At 48.5% G+C, this 9,773-nt stretch overlaps 1 protein-coding gene across 2 annotated transcripts in view; it reads left to right on the top strand.

Annotated features, from left to right (window-relative positions):
• Nucleotides 1–4,472: 4,472 nt before the first annotated feature.
• SBNO1 (strawberry notch homolog 1) overlaps nucleotides 4,473–9,773 on the top strand; it is a 31,800-nt gene continuing 26,499 nt past the window's right edge. Inside the window, exon 1 of one of the 2 annotated variants that reach the window (XM_032127625.1) lies at nucleotides 4,473–4,600. The gene's annotated coding sequence lies outside the window, so the exon portion shown is untranslated. Of the gene's footprint in view, nucleotides 4,601–4,959; nucleotides 5,498–9,773 lie in introns of those variants that run through there. The other variant, XM_032127626.1, reaches the window with a different exon arrangement.

The following is a 9,773-nucleotide window of genomic DNA, read 5'->3' as shown; positions in this document are numbered from 1 at the left end:
TCTCCCTGTCACACCGCGGTGACTGCGGCTCCCGGGAACACGGTTTAAATGTGTGCTCGCTGGGCGCTGATTGGCCCGTGCTGAGGGCAAGCAGCGCTCTGATTGGCGGCCCGGCAGGGAACGTCTCGCCCGCGGCAGGGCTGCGCCACGTGGGTCGGAGCGCGCGGGAGCGGGACCCTCCGGGGGTGGGTGCGTGAGTGGCACCCCCGCCCTGTCCGCTCTGCCGGTGCACCGGCACCTCCCAACGCCGTCCCGCCAACGCCTCCTCCCTCCTGCACTTCCCTCGCAGCGGGGATTCGAGGGACCCCTAATCCTGGCGGGATTGTAAAGCTCTGCTCTGCGAAATTATTAGGCTGCTTTACGCAATGTTTAGTTTAGATCTCCCTCGTTGAAATTTAAGTCTATTAGTTCCATCTTTCAAGCTTGCCTGGAGAGCAGGTAGTACTCAAGCATTGTGCTAAAGCATCAAAGACCTTGTTTAAATCCCCATTCCATAACGAGAGCAGCTAAAATATGGTAAAAGCACATGATGGGACATCAACAGAACCGTCATTATCACCAGGAGAGCTGGAACAGTCTTCAGCATCTATTCCCTGGTCAGAAGCTGCCAACAGGACTAGTATATACACTTTGAAATCAGGAAAGTATAATGGCAAAGAGTAACCCAGCAGTGAGGCAAGAGTGCACATATGTCAGGGGATCTGAATGGATGCCAAGTGGATGCCATCATGGAAGTGAGGAAATCGCCACACAGGACTGCCTTGGTGCCCCATGATAAGTAGAACACTTATATTGAGCAACAGTGCATGAGTCTTGTTTCTTCTTATCTGTGTTAGCCCTTCTGCAGCAAGGGCTACCTGTGTGTGCTCAGGATGTGGGGTGGTGGCACTTGAGCTATGGCCACAGGGGTGGCTTCCCACCCAAGGCTTATCTGCAGCCACAGGCTGCTGCTTGTCTCTTGGGCATTCCCACCGTGATGTAAACAGCCAGTTCGGGGTGGTGATACAGCTGAAAAACATCTTTTCCCTTAAGAAACAAAAAACCCTTCTCTTCTCATCCTAAGCAAAAACTGCCCAGAAGGGGCCTTGTCCTTTCCAAGCTGTCCCAGAGCAGTTGGGGGCTCACAGGACAGGAATTCCGTGTGACTGCAGAGCAGTTTGAGAAGGCAGCACAGGGTTTCAGTCCACCCGCTCCTCTTTTTGTGGCAGCCTTGCATTCAGGCACTTTGGGAAAAGACAGAACAAACCCAGCTCTGCATGGGCACTGTCATTTGTTATGTCTTGGTCTTTGATCACCAGGCACATGAATTTTACAGAAAAGCAACCAAAACGCACTGGGTGTTTTCCTGTAAACTCAAAGCTGCAGCCAGCTGACATCCTCTGGACATCACGTCCATGAACATCTATGTCCATGAACACCCATGTCCATGGGGTTCTTCCATCAAGGCAGGTACTCCAAGCTCTCCACAAAAGCACCAGAGCAGACACTGCTCTGATTTTTCCACCCTAGTTCGCACTGTACTTGTCACACAGCTCGGATGCAACTGGAAAAAAAAAATCTTCATAAATTACTAAGATGATTTTCTTCTTGCAGTAATTGGGAACACTCTTCCTAGTGTCGTGAAAAAGCTCTGGAAACACCCTCATTGTGGTTTTGCTCAGCTGTTCGGGGTTGTATATTTTAAATAATTATTTTATATATGCATATTAAACAAAGCAACCGAGTTGGCATCGAAGCCGTGCGGGCCACCAGTAGAGGGCAAAGGAAGCCAAGGAATTCTCTTTCCCAGAGCAACAAAGAAAACAACGTCATCTTCAACTGGCCGCTGCTACCAGCGCGGGTGGGATCACACCGTGAGTTAGCACGACATGTTGGCTTTACCCCTCAGCTGGCTGTGACCAAAAGCCAGAGCCGAGGAGAAGTTGAAATGTTAAAGGCTACAATCCAAAAAGAGTGTGGCTGGAGCCGCCCGTCAGCGTGACTCAGGACACAGAGCAGCACATGGGAGAGAGAGCGCTGCCGACTCCCGTAATCCAGAGGGAGCAGCGCGACTCCCGCTGGAACCAGCGCTAAAACCCAGTGACCTAAATATTCTCTCCCGTAGTGCCGCATGAGCAGCTCCCGGGAGCACCACGTTTTACTGCGGAAATGTGAAATTGTTTTGTGGGGGAAGGGAAGGAAGAACGAGCGAGGCGTTGATTTGCTCAGAAAGGAAAGAAAATCTTCAAGGTAAATCTCTTCGGTCTAGATGAATACTTCACCCAGTTAAAAAAAAAATCTTATTTTATCTTTGAATTCATTGTTTCATTTTCTCTCCAATATACCAACAAGATGCTTGTTAAATATTCCCACCTGAGAGCAAGTTCTCACACAGCACCTGTCATATTTGCAATTAAATAAATGTATAGCATCTACACACATTTCTCGTTCACAAGATGAAATCCCTACAATTTGTGCTTCAGCCACTAGAAATCAAGTAAAAACAATCCCTGAGGGTAACTGCTGTGTATTACATTAGGCAACATCATTTTATAAAGTCACACAGTAAAATGCCAGTAGGTGCCAACTGCATTTCATAAGATTATAAAATATAATTACATTCAGAATTGTATCTACCGATGATTAAAAAAACCCCAAAACCCTCTGACTAGAGAGTGCAGTGAGATCCGTGAATTACATGCAAAATTCTATGGAAACAGAGTCCTGCAGACAAATCTGCATGTGCTAATTCCACGCCAATGGAAAGCAGCATTTCCACCAGTGGGATTACTCACCTATTCCAGTCGGGGATGATCACAAACGCTGACAGGTAACTCTCTTTTAAACGCAAGACATCAAAACCCTCACTTTCTTGTCACATTTGTACAGAGCTGCTGAGATTTAATGTTCGGTTCAGCACGTGTGAGCTGTACTTCATCATGCCTTCATCTGAAGTGTGCAGAGGGCAATAATTAAGATAAAAGCTGCCATTGAAATTGTTCTTCTCGTCTCTGGCCACACTTGTGTTGTCTTTTTCTCCATCTGAAGCATCACTGATTAATCTGAATTACTTAAATCAGTTTAATTAACGTTGCTTTGTCTTTAAATAGTTTAGCCTTAATCTGTCTAATCCTTTATTGGTTATATTAATCCCTGTTAAATTTGTCTAATGATAAAATAAGCAAACTTGCACGAGTGAATGAGTAGCACTGAACATTTGAAGGAATTTCATGATTGCTCACATTTCATCTGTGTCCGGCTCAATTCTAAGTGTGAAAGTTCTTACAAATTTTCATGTTCTTACACAACTGGGAAAGCATTTTATTGGAAGATTGTCTCGTTTTTAACAAGTCTTCTCAGTCTGAGGGCCTCCAGCGCTAAAAAGATGTCTCCAAACGTGAAACTATCATGAGTGGTCTCCAGATTTTCACTCACTCTTTGCACCAGGAAGTTTCACATTAGCAGCTTGTAAAATATTTGCAAGGGAAAACTCATCTGCCAGCACATCCCCACGGGTGCGGCATTCCCAGGGTGGGCAGCAGGGATGTCCCCCCGCGTTCTCCTGGGGGAGTCCAGGGAGCCCCTGTGAAGGAACACCGCAGAGTCGCGGCGCTGTGAGGGGGCGGAGGCGGCGGTGTCCTCAGGGTGCGGGAACGGGGTGCGCGGAGCCGCCAGCCGCGGCGGGATGGAACGGGACCAGGGGGCCGCCTGAAGTGAGACGCATTTACCCGAGCGGGGATAAGCTGAGATAACACGGTTTCCCCTCACGCCGGCAGCCCGCAGGGCCCGAGCCCCGCGCCCGGCCCGGTCCCGCCGCGGCGGAGCCGCTCCCGCCACCGCCACCTCAGGCGGAGGCGCGCGCACGGCGCCTCCTCCCCCCCACACCCCAGCGCGCGCGCGCGCGCGCCCCGGGTCACCCCCTCCCCGTGATGCAGCGAGAAACGGGAGATCTCGCGAGAGCTCCGCCGCTCTGCCGCGTTCTCGCCGGCAGCCGCCATCTTGGGGAGCATCGGTCACGTGACCGCTCGCAGCCGTTCGCCTCCGCCTTCCCCTCCCCCCACCCCACCGGGAACCGGGCCCGGATCGCCAAGGCTCGACTGCAGCCGCCGCCCTGGGGCGGGGTCCGCCCGCGGGGACGTCGCTTATTTGAAGGACGGTGGATACGCCGGGTTTTTTTTGGGGGGAGGGAACGGGGAACTCGCTGCCTTCCCGTTGCTGAGGGCAGGGAAAGACCGAGGCGCGGCATGTCACGTGACGGGGGGGCGAGCGGGAAGCGCGCGCCAGGGCCCGGCGGCGGCGGCGGTGGGAGGGGGGGGGGGTGGGCGCGAGACGGCGGCGGCCACGTGACCGGGCAGCCCGCGGGGCGGGGGGGGTCACGTGGTGCCGAGCGCGCGCCAGCGGCGGGCGGTGGCCGGCGGTGTCACGTGGGAGGGGAACGCGCGCGGCGCGGCGGGGGGAGGGAGGCGCGGCCCGGGTCACGTGGTGCGGGCGGCCCCCGGCCCCCCCTCCCCTGTGAGGGGAGGGAGGGCAAAGATGGCGGCCGTGAGTTAGAAAGCGGCGGGCGGCGGGGCCGGCGGCGGAGACTTCTACGAGCCCGCGGGAGGATCGAGCGCGACAGAGAGTGAGTCCCACGCTGTCCTTTCGCCAGGCGCCGCGCCTCTTTGGCCACCTTGGGCCCCTCCCCGTGCTGCGGGGCCGCCCCGGGGGTTTCCTCCCCTCAGCTCCTGACCGGGGCCCGCGGCGGCGGCGTGGGGGTGTCCGGGGGTGACCCGCCGTGCTGGGAGCGGCTCTGCGTCTTCCTCGGTGCCTCAGCCCCGGAAGACTCTGCGGCCGCCCCCGCGAGGGTCCCGGTGGGCTGGGGGCGGCGCGGCGGGCGGGGGAGGCGCCGCCGCCGCCCCGGCGGGGCCCCGGGTGTCCCGCGAACTTCGTGCCTGGGGGCGTGCGGGGGCGGGCGTCGGGGCCCCCCGGTTCTGGGAAGCGCTTCTGTAACGGGGGCGGGCGCGGCGGTGGGTTTGGCCGCCCCCCCGCCGCATCCCTGCGCGGGCAGAGCCCCCCGGGCCGGCCCGCGCCTTTGTGCGCTCTTTCCGCGGCTGGTGATTGTTGAGGTTTGAAATGGAGAGACGAGGCGGGGGGGATGGGGGTGTTTGATTTATGGTGCCGGAGCGGCTCCGAAAGCCGCCGTGAGACGGAGCCCTCCCGCCCTTCCCCGGGATCGCGGTGCTGTTGAAGGGATCTTTAAAGAGGTGAAGGTCTGGAAACAAAAAGTCGCGCATGGGACAGGATTACGCAGCCGATTCTGGCCCAACCCGGAAGTTTATGTCGGGAACACGTGTTGGTGGGAAGGTGGCGAGGCAGCAGCCGCCGACCCCCCGTCTCTCCCGTCACCTCCCCCGGGGTTTCCCCGCCCGGCCGAGCCCTCCGGGGCCCCGCTGCTCCCGGGGAGCTGAACCGCGGCGACAGACACGGCCTCAAAGTCCAGGGACTCTTAACGAGCGCACCTCAAACAGAGGTTGCTAGGGTGAGTACTAGTTTAACGTAGAAATGCCCCTACAGTCTAATGGGGAAGAGGCCTTGTGGGTCTTTCTTCTGGTTTTTTTTAGGTTGTTTCTTTATTATTTTTAGCTAACCAAGTTCCACACTGCGTTTGAGAGTATAAATTAGAGCTCTTGTACTTTCTTTCAGGTACTCATAGGCTAGTTCTACGTGTTTGATACCTGTTAAAGATGAGGCAAATTTTGTAAATGCTTAAAAAAAAAAAAAAACCTCCTTGAATTTATTTATTAGGTAACTCCAGAGTAAGTAAAAAAAAAAAAATTAGTATGATCAAACGACACAGTGTAAAGTTAGGAATTAACTCAGTGATAGACTATTTGGCTTTAGACTACCAAGGTTGTGTCTGGATTAAAATGATTTAAAAACATACATTAGTGTTTTGCAAGCTGCCCTCCACCAGAACTGAAAATCTGTAGTTGATGATGTAAAGCAAAAATTGAAATTGTGTAACAGCATGACATTTGAGTTGGTATTCTGTATCTACCTCACAGCCATGAGATATTACATTTGTATGCAATCTTGATATTTAGAAATAAAATGTGGGCAGTTTGTCTTTTTGTCCAGACTATTTCTTTGGTTTCAAAACTGGCTGAGAACTATTGTAAAAGCCATTGAAGCAGGTCATGGATATAGGTAATAGTGCTTTGAGACACACAGGAGCTGGTTCCTGGGCTAAAACTAAGGATCCTGGTGCTCGCATGCTGCTCTTAGTTCTTTGAGTTTTTACTTCTTAAAGACTTTCACTACTGGCCAAATTACCAGCTCCAGCCTTTTAGTCTGAAAGTTGATTTCATGCCAAATTATTGCATTGTTAAGTCTTCTAATATTTTCAAAACTCCCGAATTTCACATCTGCAGACTGTGTAACATGACAGTTGTAAATTTTGTAGAACAGTCATTAAAGATCATTGAGGCAGAGTCGAACTCCACAGCACCCTGAAGTGTCCCTCATGTCCTTGAAAGCTTTGACGTTTGAGCAGTAACCAGCCTTGGAAAAACGGGAATGGTTTTTCTAGGATTGGGGTTAACTTAGATTTTTGTGAAAACAACTTTGTGCATGTAAATGCAAAATTAACTACTAGTCTTGAGGTTAAGGCATGGAAGGATGAGTGAGTTCATTAATTAGGGCTTTGCTCTTTGATTGGATGGTGACTTGGAGAGGACCAGAAGGGATTGGGTTGGTTGGGTTTTTTATTGTTACCCAGGTTGCCTTCTGGAGCCAAAAGCTGCAAGATGAGCAGAACTCACATGGATATCCAGAGAATCCTGTTGGGTGGGATGGGGCTTAGCAGCCCTTACACCTCTGCTGTGAGAGGCTGCAAAAGGAGATGTGAAATTTTCAGGTCAATAATAACTCACAGTTTAGACAGGCAGAGAATTTGCGGGGCAAAGCTGTCTATTTGTGTGATATTATAAATGGCTTCCAGCATAGTTCAGGTGACATGTATTCCTCAAAAAGGCAGTGGGATAAACCTTTCCAGTAAAAGAACAAGAGTTGCTGAATGCTGTTTGTGTCCCAGGCAAGCATTAACACCCAGTTGGGTACACCACAGAGCCCAGGTGTCTGAAGGGCTTGGGAATAGCTGTGCCTGGTTGATTGTGATGTTTGATTTGGACCAACTTATGATACTGTAATTGATTATGGTTTTTAAATAAGTACTTTAGGCATGCAGTGTTAAAATGTGTAACTCACAGACCTAAAAATCTAAAGGCTTTTCATTGTTTGGGATTCTACCATTATCTTTCTCAGGGGAAGCAGAGCAGGTTGCTTGACATGTGTTTTAGGATCTTTTTTTTTTCTTCTTTTTTTTGTTTTGTTTCTTTGTACCAAAGCTAAAATGGAAAGAGAGAGAGAGCCAGGTTGGCATGGATACATGACATGATATTAAACATGGCATTCTGGTTTTGTATCTTTAAATCAGGAATTATTTACATAATGTGCAGTGATCACAAAACCTTCTCTTTAGCAAAGTTTTAGGCTACATTCTTCATCAGGAGAGCGCTTTACAGAAATGTATGGGGTGTTTTGGTAGCCCTTCTTGAAATGGCAGCAGTTTGTTTTTTCTTGAAACAAAGAAAATAATTAAGATACTACTACTGTTGAAATTTCATAAACACATTTTTTTAGTTTTATTGAATAGGCTGATTCTTGCTTAGTGACATTGGACTACCTCACTAAACATAGACAGTCTTATCTGCAAGATTCTACATGCTCAAAACAGTCTTTGAGTGATGAAATGCTCGGGGAACAGCTTGTAATATTCACAACTTTTTAATAAGTAATTTCTTTTGGAGATTTTGAAGATGTGGCAAACAGGTCCTTATATAGTATTGCCAAGGCTGAGCTGCAGAGCTTGATAAAGTCACTTTCACTTGTGTTAACTGAGGAGCCTCCTACCTTGCAAGATTATGGAGCTGTTTCAGCCTGATAATGTTTTAAGCTTAACCACCATGTGCTACAGAAAATAAACTTAAGTTACCACAATGCAGCTTCTCCTGTATTTTTTTTTCTTCCTCATTTAATTTCCTTGCTAAATTAAAATGGGGAGGGTGGGTAGCATTGGTGCTTGGAAGCTGCACAAAGCCTAAAATTGGTGCTAAGTATTCAGTGACTTCTAATGTAAAAATTCTAGAAGTTCAGAATTCCTTTTGTTCCAAACAAAGCAGCTTTGTTCCTACTATACAGAAACAAAATAAGTGAAACTAGTCAAACTTTCATTGTCCAAACTGACAGACAAACAATTGCTGTTGTTTTACTGAGCTTTTTTGCTGGGTTGTGAGCAACCATGAATTTTTAAGACTTAAAATTGGGATTATCAGGAGAGAGGTGCACCCGGGGGGGATTTCTTACATGAAAGCAGCCCCACTAGAAAGCAGTGCTTCTAAACTGGAGATGCTTACTCTGAAATTGTAGGAATTGCTTTGCTAGTTTCTATCACCAGTCATCTACTGAAAACTTTGAAATAAGCAACTAAAGCATTACTGCTATGAATTAGGTTTTTTTCTGACCTCTGAAACTTTTAAGATATCTGAGCCATTGTGTTTTTAAAGGTTAAAAATGTAGAGTTCAGTGTCATTGTGGATAGGCAAAACTGGACTTGAAACATACGCGATGAGTTGTGACACCATGGTAGGGTGGCTGGGGAAGATGTGTTTTTTGTGGTGTTGGTGTGGGTTTTTCTTCTAGCCTTGGTTTTGCTTTGAGTCTCAACTTCATAGAAAGGCCTTTTCTTGTGTCATGAGAGCAGACTAGAAGTTCTTGAGTAACTTTTTTTTTCTCTTAAGCAAAAAGCCCCAAGCTTCTGCCTTTGTGTCTCTATTCAGTACAGTCACTTAACTCTCAGCCAAGTTCTAGTCATATCTTCTTTTAGCGGTGGGGTGATGGTAACTCCATACAGACTAAAGAATGACGTAACTGATGCTTTTTTTCATTGTACATTTAGACATTTTAGTTTTTGTCCTTTGAGCAAAGGTGTTGCCCTGTGTGGAGGGATGCTCATGCCTCTTTTCCAAATGGATACTGTGAAGTTTTGTGATTTCATAGGGTTTTGGAGCTGCTGTTTTGACTGGGTGACCTGTGTTAATTCCCCTTCTGTAGAGAAATTCATCTTCAATAGCTGCTCTCAAGTTCTGAACACCAAAAGTACCGATAAGCAAAAATCTCATCTGCAGACTTAAACCTTCCCCCCGCTCACCTGTTTCTAATTAGTAAACAATGCTGCAAGCTTCTAAGCTTAGCTGTGATGGTCACTGTTAAGGTTTTAGTCTGATGAAAATTAAGGATTTATCCTACTTAATATATATATATATAATCCACTTTTTTTTTGAGACAGGAAGCGCAATCTTTTTCTGGAATGAAAGGTGAAACTAAAAGTCAGTTCTTACCATTTTTGTTGACCCATTCAGGGTTCTAGGAGACAGACTAGTGGGTGGTAACATCCTTTAATGATGCTGCCATGTTAATTATATTTGCTAGATGTCTTCTGTACCTCATAGCAACAAACCAGGCCATTCTGCCAATCTATTTGGTTGCCTCAAATCCCTTTAAAAAAGAAGAGTCTGGTTCTGACAAGCAGGTGGTGTTTGATGGGGCTGTGTGTGGTCAGTAGCAGTCCCACCAATTGTTTGTTGTTTTAGTATTGTTTGGGGCATCTTTAAGTCTTTGATGCTTAAAAGTGTATCTTCCCCTTGTCCCAGTACCTTGCATTCACCACTTGTGCCACCATCTCAGTATGAATCCAT

This window comes from Corvus moneduloides, chromosome 18 (genome assembly GCF_009650955.1).
Source record: "Corvus moneduloides isolate bCorMon1 chromosome 18, bCorMon1.pri, whole genome shotgun sequence".
Classification (NCBI taxonomy): Eukaryota; Metazoa; Chordata; class Aves; order Passeriformes; family Corvidae; genus Corvus; species Corvus moneduloides.
The sequence above is the reverse complement of the archived record's forward strand: the minus strand, read 5'-3'. Positions and strand labels throughout refer to the sequence as shown.